At 40.2% G+C, this 12,509-nt stretch overlaps 1 non-coding gene across 1 annotated transcript; it reads right to left on the bottom strand.

Annotated features, from left to right (window-relative positions):
• Positions 1-938: 938 nt before the first annotated feature.
• LOC147941038 (small nucleolar RNA R71) lies at positions 939-1,045 on the bottom strand. The gene has a single exon (XR_015563065.1). It is a non-coding gene; the product is annotated as a small nucleolar RNA R71 (small nucleolar RNA).
• Between the last annotated feature and the right edge of the window lie 11,464 nt (positions 1,046-12,509).

Below are 12,509 nucleotides of genomic sequence, written 5' to 3'. Positions count from 1 at the left end.
TTCATCATTAGGTTGTTAGTGACAAACATCCTACATACTTGGCTTGACTTAGACAAATATTCATAACCTGATTGCTTGCATAACACTCATTTAGGATTGACATCTCTTATACTACAACAGCATAAGGGAAATTGAAACTCCTTGCATTCCACCTGTTCATCATCACGTCATATCATCTCATTCATCATCACCCACCATAAAACCACAAGTTTCAATTTGGCGTTGTTGCCCATTTGAGTGTGTTTTGTGACATTTAGGTTTTCTATTACTCTAAGATTAAGTTCCTTTATCCCCTTGTTCGCTACTGATCTCGATTCTTCTACTGCTTGTTTGTGATTGAGTTTCAGGTACCAACTCGACCATCCACTCGAGCCTGCGCTCGACCAAGTGCCTGTCCGAGTCTGTACTCGAGTCTGTTGATGCAATCAAGATCCAAGGTTCATCACAATCTTCATAGACTCCTTGATCACATCAACCGACCACCAAGGGACCTGAGACAGCAGAGAACAAGAATCAATCAGGAACAAGAACAACAAGTGCTAATGGAGCAACAAGATCAACAAGCTCCAAGGGCAAGGAACATTGGTGCTGGAGATGCACCACACACACATAACCAAAGAGTTGGTATTGTGCCTCCTACAGTTGCTAATAATAATTATGAGATCAAAAGTGGACTGATCTCTATGATTCAAGCCAACAAATTCCATGGGTTGCCAATGGAGGATCCCCTAGACCACCTTGATGAGTTTGACAGGATTTGTGGACTCATTAAAATCAATGGTGTGAGTGAAGATGGCTTCAAGTTAAGGCTATTCCCATTTTCCCTTGGAGACAAAGCTCATCTCTGGGAGAAGACTCTTCCTACTGGAGCAATAACCACATGGGATGCTTGCAAGAAAGCTTTTCTAGCCAAGTTCTTCTCCAATGCAAGAACTGCTAGGTTGAGGAATGAGATTTCTGGTTTTGCTCAAAGGAATAATGAAACCTTTTGTGAGGCATGGGAGAGATTCAAAGGTTTCCAAACTCAATGTCCTCACCATGGTTTCAGCAATGAGTCCTTGCTCAGTACTTTGTATAGAGGAGTCCTACCTAAGATAAGAATGCTTCTTGATACAGCCTCCAATGGAAATTTCCTCAACAAGAATGTGGAAGAAGGATGGGAATTGGTAGAGAATCTTGCTCAATCAGATGGGAATTATAATGAAGACTATGACAGAACAGTAAGGTTCACCTCCAATGATCAAGAGGAGAAGTACAAGAAGGATTTGAAGATGGTCAATGAGAAGCTTGACAAGATTCTCCTCAGCCAACAAAAGACCATTCATTTCATTGGTGAAGAAAAGGTTCCAGTTCAAGATGGAGATAGGGAGTTTGCTGAGCTGTGCTACATGCAGAACCAAGGAGGATTCAAAGGTTACAATCAAGGAGGAGGATTTAAGAACAACAACCTCTCCTATAGAAGTAATAATGTGGCCAATCATCAAGATCAAGTCTACCCACCTCAACAGCCTCAGCAACAAAACAACTATGCACCCAAGCAGCAACATCAAGTGTTCCAGCCTCAATTGTGTCCCCCACCAGGGTTTCAGACTAACCAAGGCCAGGAACAAGACTTAAGAGCTATGATGCAACAAATGTTGATTGGGCAAGCCAATGGTAAGATTGAGGAGGCCAAGCAGTTTGCTGAGTTGAACCAACGGTTAACAACCCAATATAATGATCTCAACATGAAGTTTGAAGGTCTCAACTCTAGAGTGAAGTATATGGAGAGAAACCTTACTTCTACTTCAGCTCCTAAGCCTAACCAACTCCTTGGAAAAGCTGTTCAAAACCCAAGGGAGTTCACTGCTAAGGCCATTCATGTCTATGAAGAAGAAGTTACTAAGGATAGTGAAATTCAAGTTGGGGAGGATTGGTCATTCCTTGAAGACCAGAGTGAAGATTGTGCAAAGCAAACTGAATCCGGCATTTCACTCGACCATGTGCTCGAACCAGCACTCGGTCGAGTGCATGATCGAGTTGACGATTCTGAAGCTGTTAAGCTTGTCAAGTACATCCCTTCTGCTTACAAACCGCCTCTACCATTCCCAGGAGGTTTCAAGGCACAGAAGCTGAAGGAATTAAGGGAAATCATTGAGAGAAAGGAAATGATGGCTTTGCAACAAGAGGAAGTGAGGGCTTTGAAGGAAGAAGTTGTGATTGAGAAGAAGGAAGTGATGGCCATGCAAGAAGTCATCATTGCTTACCAAGAAGAAGAAAGAGGACCTGTCTTGGAACAATATGATCCATATCCTCTCTATCAGGATTTTTTGCTTGAAATGTCAAAGAAGAGAGCCCATGCTCAAGATGAAAAGGACCTTGAAGAGCTTTGAGGGAGTTATCATCCCAATTAAACTTGAGGATCCAGGACCATTCTATCTGCCTTGCTCACTTAGCTATCTTCACTACAACCAGTGCTTATGTGACTTGGGAGCATCTATCAGTGTGATGCCTTACTCTATAGCACAAAAGCTTGGGCATACTGAATTCAAGTCCACCAACCTTCACATATGCCTAGCTGATGGGTCAAACAAATATGTAATTGGTAGGTTGGAAAATATTCCAGTCAAGATAGGGAAGGAAAGGATTCATACAGATTTTGTGGTTCTAGAGATGGATAAGGAGCCTGAAGATCCTATCATTCTAGGGAGGCCATTATAGATGTCAAGGAAGGTCTTGTAACCTTAAACATTTCTGAGGATTTAACCATGAAATTTGACATCTATAACCCAACCAATCTGCCTACCATTGATGATCAACCTTTCACTATCAAAGACAAAGGAGGTCATGAGGTCTCAAGTGAAGTGGCAACTCCAAAGGCTAAGCTCTCTCCTCAAGAGGAATCAGTGGAAAAGCTTAAGGGTTCAGTTCAAGAGCTGACTGATCTGGTGAAGGATTTCCAAGTCAAGCTTAAAAAGAGGTCTTTGAAGAAGGCAAGACCAAGGCTCAAGATTAAGAAGAAACAAGGGTTATGTGTGAAGGGTGAAATGATCAAGGATCAGTTTCACATTGATCAAATGGTACCAGGGAGGATTTCATCACCTCCTTGGTCTCTAAACCAAGCCTGAAAAGGTAACAAAAGTCAAGCTTAGTGACTCTAAACAAGCTCACTAGGGAGGAAGTCCCTAAGGTATCATTGTACATATGCTTTATTTTCCTTGTAGTTTTGATTTCTTTTCTTTTATGTTTGTGTTGGGCAGGCTTTTTAATGAAAGTGTAGATGGGTGTGGAAAGATTTGGATTTGTGGAAGTAGATTCGCAAGCCCACTCGACCGGCCCACGAGAGGTACTCGACAGAGTTGTGAAGAAACTAAGGCCCACTCGATTCCCATTTCTCTTGAATGATCGAGTGGGGGGAGAAAAAAAAGAATTTTTTTTTTTTTTTTTTTTTTTTTGGAATTTCAAACTTTGGTCAAGGAGCTCGACCACTTGCAGTCGAGTGTGGGGTCGAGTGGCAGCAAAAAGCAAGTCAAAGATTCCCATTTCAAATTTGAACGGTATGGACGCTCCACCCTTGTCTCCTTGTCCCCTTAGCTTCTTTATATAGAGCTAAACTCAATCATATGCTTCTCACACTCTCTCATTTGCTCAAAACAATTAAAATCTAGTTTAAAATCTCTCTCAAGTTCATCTTTTTGCTCAAAGCTTAGCTCTTTTTGTTTTCTGGGTCACTAACCTATTAACTTTAAGCTTTGATTCTATTCCTTTCAGTTCTATTTAAAAATGTCTTCAAGGATTACAAGGAAATCTCAAAAAGCTGTTGATAGCTCCCTAGATCATCGTGATGCTCACCTTGCATCAAGGAAGGAAACTGGTGGACGCACTCGACCAGCCACTCGAGCAGGCACACGACCGAGTGGGTGCTCGAGTAGGCGGTCGAGTGAGATTACGAGAGAGAAGCATCAGTCAGCTGAGGAAGACCCTGAGCGAACTGAGAGTGAAGAAGAGATGGAGTTCACTCTCCAAGAACACATCAGGAGACACAAGACCAGGGGGAAGAGGCCAGCATTTGAGATTGAAGAAGAGAGTGAAGAAGAAGATGAAGAAGAGAGTGGAGAAGATGATGGAGAAGAAGAATCTTGTGGTTTAACTCAAAGACAACTTTATGAAACCTTCATGAGGATGCAGTTCCTGGGAACTAGATACCCACACAAGGAAACCATGGAGAGGTTGGGCATTGATGAAGATGTGGAATTTCTTTTTGAGAAGTGCAACCTAAGCAAGTTCATGGGGCTTTACATGGAAGGTTATAGAGAATAAAGCTGTGAGTTCTTGGCCACCATCAAGATGCATTCCTACTTAAAGAAGGACAAATAACATGGTCGTGGGCATTGTGAGTTCACTATCAAGGGAAAGAAGTATGAGCTTCCATTGAAGAAGATAGCCAATATCTTTGGTTTTGAAGTTGGTAGTGAGAGGAGCATGGTCATACCAAGGGAAGAGCTCTATGCTGTTCGGGAAACCATTGGAGATAGCATCACCTACTCATCTTCCAAGACCAAGAGTTCAAAGATAAGAAGCCCAGTCCTAAGGTACTTCCACAAGGCCTTAGCAAACACCTTCTTTGCTAGGAAGGAAACTGGAAATCTCAATGAGGGTGAGCTCAAGATGATTGATATGGCTCTCAATGGAATCATCCTTCAAGCAAGAGATGGAACCATCATCCTTGGGAGCAGTGTGGAGACTGATCTTGCAATGGTGCTCATAGACCACATGATATATTTGAGAAGCTGGGTGATCAAGTTTTACAAGAAAGGGTCAATGGGAGCTCTAACTATTGGAGGAATCATCACCCCAATGCTACTAGCTTCTAAGGTGCCACTCAAGGGAGAGAAAGTCATGCCAAGATGGATAGATTCCAACTATCTCACCTCTACTCTAATACTAGCAAAGGAGATGCATCAAGGAAATCACCTTTTCAATTTTGAGCTTCCAACAATTGGGAAAAGCCAGTTTGTTCTACCTAATCAAGAGCTCACCACCATACAAGAAGGGGCAAACATTGACTTTTGGCCAGCTGAGGAATTCCTGTTTGATGGGACAGCTCAAGTTAGAGTTGATGAAGCTGGAGATGTGGAAATGGCTGATGGAGAAGAGCAGTTTTACTTTGAAGATTATGAGCCTAACCCAAGAGATAGTAGAGGAGTGTGAGAGACTAGTAAGAGGTTAACACTCCAACAAAAGTGGAACAAGTGGCATGGTAGGAACTTTGAGAAGCTGAAGAAGAAGGTAGGAAGAATGACCAAGTCAATCAAGGGTTTAAAGAAGGAGATTGCTGAATTGAAGAGTGGAAACTCATCACCAAGCCATTCTAGCCCTTTGAGGAGGTGTAGCTCAACTAGAGCACTTTCAAGAGCTGAAAATCTTGTGGAACCAGCTAAAGCTTCAATGCACGAGCCAATTCAGAGGAGGAGAAGTTCAAGTCGCCGAGAACAACAATTTTCGAGGCACTCGACCGGTTCACTCGAGCAGCCACTCGACTGAGCACCCCAGATGCACTCGGCCGAGCACCTACCCAGAACTCCTTATGGCTTCCCAGCTCCAGCAGGATATCCAAGCTATCCAGGTTACCCTCCCATCCCACCCCATACTTCATGGATCCAACACTCTTGCACCAGTTCTACCAGCAACAAGGTGAGCAATTTTCTACTCGGCAGCCAACTCGACCCCCCCACTCGACCGTGCACTCGACCGAGTACCTGTCGATGGCCATAGTCGAGTTGCCTCCTTCACCACCTCCAAGTCAACCACAAGACCCCAACTACACATATGAGAGCATGAATGAGGATGTGGATAGCTTATTCCACAATCCATGATGTACCACTATCACCTTACCTTTGTAAATACCATTGCATCTCTAGTTTTATTTTGTCTAGTTTCATCTTGTTTTTAGTTTTGAATCCTCTTTCAAATTTTTCTTACACAGGGACTGTGTAATTTAAGTTTGGGGGAAGGTTTGAGATAGTATTTGATGTTGTGTTTTGTTTTCTTATTTCAAATTTTTAGCATAATCATGTTAGTATTTGCATTGCATCTAAGGCATAAAAAAACCCTAAAAATTTGAAAACTTTTTGCACAAATCTTTATAAAAAAAGAGTGTTCATGTAGTTTGCATCTCATATTAGGATCTTGTTTAGCATGTTTCATGTAGGACTGTTTAATATTTGCATTAGGGATCTATGATGAGTTTTGCCTTGTTAGCTTGCTTAATTCACTAAACTAGGATCAATGCCCAAGTTAATAGTACTTTGATGCTAGTTGAGTAGTTAGAAGCATAAGAATGAACTAAGCCTTGAATTCCTGCATTGCACTTGGTCTAAATTGAAGCATGTTGTGATTTGATGTCATTTCCTATTTATAAGAACCTAATATTGACTTTCAATTATCAACTTGTGCATTGCTTTAAACTCATGGATACCATATACATATTTGGATCATTTTTTTCCTTTTACCACTCTTGTTGATCCAAGTAGCTTATTGCCATTAAAATCAGTTTCCCTATCCCTTAACCAACCCTTCTTTCAAGCCATGTTTATTCTTGAGTGTGTAAGGCCTATTTTGGGATTGAGCTTGGTAGAAAGTGTTAGGTTTGAACTGACAAGAATAATGCCTTGTGTAGTTCTAGTTTGCATTTTCCAAACTAGATAGGACTAGGGGATTTCATTGTTGGGTTTGGGACTTGGTTGTTTGAAAAAGAAAGAAAAGGAAAGAGGAAAAGAGAAAGAAAAGGTTAGAGTCTTTAGGAGGGGAATGTGTTTAAGTAAAATCAAAGTCTAGTGAAAGAATGGGAAGTATGATATTGTTTAAAGATGGTTCCAGTTAAAGAAAAGAAAGAAAGAAAAAGAAGAGTATAGCAAAATGCTTTTATGTCTTAAGAATAAGAAGAAAAGAGAACCATAGCAAATAAGTAAGAATCTCTCATTCCACTAGAAAGATCAAATAAGAAACCTCTCCTAAGGCTTAAAAAAAAAAAGAGAAAAGGGTATTTGAGAAAAGTTGAAGTTAAAGGGTAGAACTAGGACAATTTGGGATTAGATTGATAGGATAAACACTTTGGGTACCTTTGGATAGACAAGGTTTTATTCTTGTATGTGTCTAAGTGATCTTACCTTTAGCATTCTTCTAAAGCTCAATCCAATTTTTATGAGAGAACCTTGATATTGATAAGCCCCACTCTAAAAAGAGACCATCATTGTCTCTAAACCTTTATTACCAAGCCAAATGAGTTTAATCATTGCATAAGATTGATTCATGTTCTTGATTAATGAATGTTAAAGGAAATGGTTGATTTGAATGCATGTGGACATCTAAGGCTCAAATCAGTAAAGGTTGTGATAGGCTTGTCTAAAATCTTTAAGTACAGCTCATTCAACTTGCATCATAGTACTAGTAACTTGGACATTGATTCTAGCTAAATTATTGGCAAGCTTTAGGAGCTGAGATCCCACTTTCAAACCTCACCTACCTTCTTGATTGTCTTGTTTATTTGCTTGAGGGCAAGCAAAGACTAAGTTTGGGGGTGTTGATGTTCATATATTTTACCATGTTTTCCCTTAGTATTTTCACCTCTTTTGCATCATTTGCTATCTAGTTTCACCATATTTGCATAGCCTTTAGGACTGTTCATGCATTAGAGTATAGTTGCATTGTATTTGCATATTTTCTTGTATAAACAGGTGATGTTGGAGCCTAAGGAGCATGGAAGCAATGCTGAAGAGGAGTGAAGCTATCAAGAGAAGAAAGCAAGGGAGTTAGAGGTGAAGAATCAAGGTCCGGAGTTCCACTCGACCGCCCACTCGACCAGCCACTCGACCGTGTGCAGAGAAGGACACGACCGAGTGGAAGGAGCACAAGAAGAGCCAACTCGACCGGTCACTCGACCGAGCACCAGGTCGAGTTGACCGAGCCGCCTAGCTATTTGTCTTTTAGCATTTTTAGGGCTTCCACTACTTTTTCTGTAAAAGGGCCTTGTACCCTTCAGCCACCAGAGAGCCACCTTGGAGAAAATCTAAAAACTTAGTTTTTACCCTTTTGGGAATTTATACTTTCTGTTTTTTACATTTCTTAGATTTTGTTCTACTTTTAAAGGAGAAAACAAGAGATTTCTTCATATTTGTTTGTTCAATAACTCTCAAAGTATAATGAATTCGAGTTTGATTCCTTCTTCAATATTGTAGATCTCTGCTTTATATTTCTAATTATGCAAGTTTCGTTATTTTCTGGGTTTATGACTTTGTTCATCATGTTTAGCATTTGTGAGTAGTTGCTTAGGATCTTGAGGATGGGTTAGGCTGGATTGTGGTTAAGGTTTGTTTAGCTAGGTCAAGCTTGATTGTTATAGATCTCTTCTAGGCTAGATGTACTTTATGTTGATCTTATAACTGAGAGGGTAGGATTTGATTTTAAGCTTCTTAGCATCACACCAATGTCTAGGTTGCAAGATAAGGCTAGATCTAGAGATTATCATTAGGCATGCTAAGAGATTAGATGTCTTGTTTGATTTTTGACATAAATGATATGTTGCTTAATGCTTGCTTGTATAAGTTCTTTGCTTTGTGAGAACAAGTCTAGAAATATATGAGCTTGATTGTTTTTGCCATGAGAGTGGATTAACATGTTCTAGGAGATCATTGTCTAGAGATTAGCTCAAGTTGATTGAGATTTGTTGACCAAGTTAGATGACCTTAATCATTAGTCCAGCCCATGAATCCCTCCTCAAGACCTTCCTCGTCTATTGATTTCTTAGTCTAAATCCTGTTGTTTGGTCGTTGTTTGATTTACTTTTGTCTTGCTCTGTTTTGTTTACATTGCTCTGTTTCTCGCATTTGTCTGACTCGACCCTGTACTCGATCGCACACTCGATCGAGTGCTTGCTCGAGCTCATCCCCAGAATTCTTGTTTATGCTTTGTGTTTGTCTTGTTACATTCATTTAGTTGCTTTTCTGTTACATTCATTTAGTTTCCTGTTCATTACTTGCCTTGCATTAGTTTATTACTTGCATTACTATAGTTTCTATTTCTGTTTCATTGCATTGTTGTTTAGATCATCCTGTTCTCTTTACTTTTAGCATCTAGTTTTATAAGCTTTTACATTCTGCATTTTACATTCATCATTAGGTTGTTAGTGACAAACATCCTACATACTTGGCTTGACTTAGACAAATATTCATAACCTGATTGCTTGCATAACACTCATTTAGGATTGACATCTCTTATACTACAACAACATAAGGGAAATTGAAACTCCTTGCATTCCACCTGTTCATCATCACATCATATCATCTCATTCATCATCACCCACCATGAAACCACAAGTTTCACAAGGACTATGAACGTGACTGCCCCCATCATGGTTTTGCTCAAGGTAACCTCTTAAGTACCTTCTATAAGGACTACACCCTAAGTATCAACTTTCACTCGACACGGCCAGCAATGTAGATTTCACTACGAAGACCGTTCAAGAAGGACGAGCTCTCATCGACAACCTTGCCGCAAGTAGTAGCAACACTTGCACCGATTTTAATAGAACCATCTGTTCTAGCAATTTTGACGCTAAGAAGATTGCCGATCTTAAGAACATGATGAACCAACTTTTAAGGAATCAGCAACGCGGAGTAAACTCTTGTGAGACTATTAACAATGGAAACATGGAGCCTTTCCAAGAAGATTCTTATGAACAAGAAGAAGAAGTCAACTATTTTCGTGCTCAAGGATACTACCAAAACCGAGGGTACAACAACAACTTTAACAATAATTTTAGAAATACTTCTAACCTTTCTTATAGGAACCCAAATGTGGAGAATCCCCAAGATCAGAACTATCCTCAGCAAGCTAACCGCTTTCAAGGCAACAACTTTGGTGGAAACAACAACTTCAACTTCCAGCCGCGACCCCAATTCAACAACAAAAAACCGCTTTTCCAATCCGGACCAGCCCAGGCGCCTACCTCTCAAGCTGATGCCTATGTCGATACAAAGATGCAAGAGCTCCTTGTTGCTTTTCAAAAGCAATCAAGAGAGATCAACTCAAGGATGGATAACATCTATACTGAATTGAATGGGAAGTTTGAAAGCATTTCTATCCATGTCAAGAAGCTTGAAACTCAAGTCGCTCAAACCGCTAATGTCGTTCCACACCAAGTTGGTGTACTTTTGGGAAAACCCGAAGAGAATCCTAAAGGATATTACAATGCTATCTCAGCCGTACCATCCCTCATCTACCGTGAAGCCAAGCCTACGGTACCGCTCTTTGACTCTTATGAAGATGTTATTTGTATGACATGTCCATTTGGTGAAGAAACCGCAAGCCACTACCCCTTAAGGAGACTACCTAAAGCTGAAGACCCTGGACGTTTTGTTTGCTCATGCTCCATAACAGGAATTGAATTCTCTAACTCTCTTTGTGATTCTGGTGCTAATGTTAATGTTATGTCAAGAAGTGTAGCCTATACACTAGGATTGCGAGACATATCGCAATCCAACCTCAGTTTAGTCTTTGGAGACTCATCACAAAAGGTTCCCGACGGATTAGTTCGAGACCTACAACTTGTAGTGGGAGAATGCATAGTCCCTACCGACTTTCACATCTTGGATATGGACGACAAAGACCGAGAAACCATTGATTTTAGGAAGACCATTCCTAGCTACTGTTGGAGCTATCATCGACCACAAGTCAAAGAGGACAACCTTTGCTAACATCAACAAGAAGAAGTCATATCCGACTATCTCTAAGCCGAAGCTATGGCCATCCAACTCATTACATGACGAACCGATGGATCCTAACATTGAAAAGCTGAAGCAATTTGACCATTCAGCATCCACAAGCATCAACAACCTGCTACCCAATTAACCTAAACCGCCTAAGCCACCACAAATTTCCAAGATCAAAATCATAGTTCCTCCTGAGCTAATTACCGAGAGCAAGGAACAGATCCAATAGATGATAAGGCATACTAAAGAAGTTCTTTTTCATGCAAAAGTTTTTGAAACCTCAGCAAAACGACAACTTGTTATTGAAGCTGGAGCAGACTACCAAGATATCAAAGGAGCTGAAGGAGCATTGATTCCTAAAGCTAACTCTTCTCAAGATAAATAAGGGCACCTAACATCGAGCCAACAACGTTAAACAAGCGCGCTACTTGGGAGGCAACCCATGTCTAGTAAGTTTTTTATTTTTCGGATTTATTTTCTTTTACGTTCAATATTTTTGCATTTTAGTTTCAGGTTTATAAAAAAAAAACAAAATAGAAAAATAAAAAATAGAAAAGCCAAAAAGAAGGAAGAAGAAGGTCCATGGATTGGCAATGCACACTATGACTAGTGGCAAGCACCACCTACTGACCGGCCATGTTTAATGTGACCGAAGAATGCCGAAGGCGATGGATCATCACCATCCTTGAGTGATTGATGCCGAGAGTCCCCACCAGCCATACCAACCATAGTCGATGCCATGTCCTCCGTCCCATGTACCATGTACCACGTCCAATGTTAGCTGCTAATGATTGTGACCGTACATCTGCTTATGTCCACAGCCGTTCATCCGTTTCAGCGAGACAAGTGGTTAAGCAACCAAAGGAAGTAGTAATGGTTAGTCACCACACATCATTACCACAACCGACCTCTAGACATATTTTGGGCAACCATAAAAGTATTAGATTCGACACAGCATCATTCCATCAAGGTGACATTGTTCTTAAACCCTATACTTTTCCTTATCATTTTTAACCCTCAACTCTTTCTTTTTTCCCACCGAGGACGGTGTGATTTAAGTCTGGGAGGAAGGATGTTCCATCCTATACTAAGTCTGGGGGGAAGGATGTTCCACTTTTTACATCAATAATTTTGACGTATTTATCAAGTCACATTTTTTTTATTGAGTCAAAACTAGTAGAGGATTATGATCTTATTCTAACGGTTTATTTGATTTGGATTAACACTCTTATGAATCTTTATTATGCTTGACAACAGAACCAAAGTTTGGAAAGACTGTGAGCCGACTCAACAATTTCCAAAGTCCTTGTTCGATGGATATTCAAATGATCTAACGTTGTCTCTAAATTTTATAGGACCTAAACCGGACTTAATTATCAAGCCATGGGAATTTGTATACATTGGACTAGATCTCTACATTCAAGCCACACAAGACATTGCACTTCTTTAAAGTATGTTCCCCTCTCTCTTCCCTTCAATACTCTAAAAAAAATAAAAAATAAAAGCAAAAAAAAAAAAGAAAAAAAAAGAAAGAGAAGAAAAGAATAAGGATATAGGTAGCAAAGAAGTGGGCCAAGGGATGTCGCGTAAACCCGTGAATACTTTGGTTTCATGGAAGCCTGTCCAATAAAAAAAAAAAGAGCAAGGGATCTATAAAAAAAAAAAATGATACCCTAGCAAATTAGGGAGAAATAGATTCCTTGGAAGTGAGAAAAGGGAGAGGAAGGGAATCATATGAAGAAAGTCTTGGCTTGAAGAGAG

This window comes from Camelina sativa, chromosome 7, assembly GCF_030686135.1.
Source record: "Camelina sativa cultivar CO46 ecotype springtype chromosome 7, ASM3068613v1".
NCBI classification, from domain to species: domain Eukaryota; kingdom Viridiplantae; phylum Streptophyta; class Magnoliopsida; order Brassicales; family Brassicaceae; genus Camelina; species Camelina sativa.
Note: the sequence above shows the minus strand (reverse complement) of the source record. Positions and strands in the feature narration are given on the sequence as shown.